The following is a 1620-nucleotide window of genomic DNA, read 5'->3' on the forward strand; positions in this document are numbered from 1 at the left end:
TCCATCCCTTTAAGTACTTAATGGTAAACATTTGCGTTCAAGTGCTATGGCTTTAGTGTCACCCGCAATACGAAATGCTTCTTCGGCAATGGAAAAATGTATTTAGCTAGCCAGCTCATAAAGTAAAAGCGGAACCGAACCTCCTGTTTGCTTGGACCTTCCATCCAAAACTTGGGTTGAAATTTCTCACTTTTCAGTCTGCCATGACTCTCAGGTTAGAGCTCTGTGCCATCTCACTAAACCAGTGCTACTAAACCATGACTTTGGCTAGCTCAGCACTGCACCAAAGAGGCCCCTAATGTCAATGATTACCAAATAGGGTCTCATTTCTAGGGTTCACTGTGGGGTCAACATATTCTTCCTACAAGGGGGAGATTACCACAACTCAAGTCGTCGGTTTCAGACTTGTTGTGTCGGTTGGAGTTTGTGTTGGAGGTACAGTAGATCACTGGCAGGTGACTCACAGGTCACTTCCTCTCCAAACACCTGTGAACAGCTTCACTTCAACACAGCAAGTGCAGCCTATTACTTTACAAACAACTCACCGCTGACAAGGCTGCCATTGTCCATCCTTCACTTGTGTCTTGGGACACATATTTTGATTTTGAGGTGGGAAGGGGGGGTTGAACAGGGTCTCTTTCTCTGGCAGGAGTCGGGGCCAACACTCATTATTCTTTCAGAAATAGACTTGACACAAGCTGTAGCACACATGCAAATAGGGCCTGTTGCCCAAGACAAACAGTATTCTTTAAGGTGGCGACATATTCCATTAGCGTCAAGATTCGCTGATGTTGATCCCCTCCAAGTCAGGCTTGCCTCAGGTTACCTACTGTTTTCCAGTTGCAAGGGGCCTTTGGCGATTCACAAACAAACTTATCAACCTCAGTGGATTTAATTGTTCGTTTTTTTCAGATTTCTTTGGGTGCAGAATCATCTTGGCTTGTACTGTATAGAGGCTTCACAATAGAGAACATAAGGTCAACAAATTAGAGAACATAAGGTCAGCAAATAAAGAAGTGTAAAAATCCAGGGGGTTCCTTCAGGTCAGCCAGTGGGAATAACTTGAACAAAACCTATATCAGATAAGACATTTATTTGCTTATAAACAAGTTCTTATCCGCGTAATAATCTTTTTTTGTGGGCGGAATGGTATTTCTCAAAGCCTTTGTGACTAAAATAATAATAATAATCTGTTTTCTTTGTTGCCTCAATGGACTCGGTCATACTGAATAAATAATGTAAAACCCTGTGTTACAGAAAAACAGTTGTACAGTTAGTTCCCTTCTCTCTCATTACAGTAAATCATTAGTTACCACCCTAAGCATTACGAGGACATCTGACCTCATACTGTATCACGAACGACACTATTCTTCCAATGTTTAATTCAAGACTAATAGCCCCAACTGACGAGTCTGTTTGGGAGGTAAAGAGTCTATTCTGCAAGGAAAAAAAATAATTCCCCCAAAAATGTACATGTCTAAATCTCTATTTTAGCTCATGTGTGGTGCTCCTCCTTTGGGCTTGGTTGCTTGGCGATTTTGCCAGAAAGACGGAAGTTGTTTGTAGACAAGTCCTCCTTGGGGGAGGACAACTGGGGGCCACGTAGACCTGAACGTCAAA

This window comes from Oncorhynchus mykiss, chromosome 27 (assembly GCF_013265735.2).
Source record: "Oncorhynchus mykiss isolate Arlee chromosome 27, USDA_OmykA_1.1, whole genome shotgun sequence".
In the NCBI taxonomy this organism is placed as follows: Eukaryota; Metazoa; Chordata; class Actinopteri; order Salmoniformes; family Salmonidae; genus Oncorhynchus; species Oncorhynchus mykiss.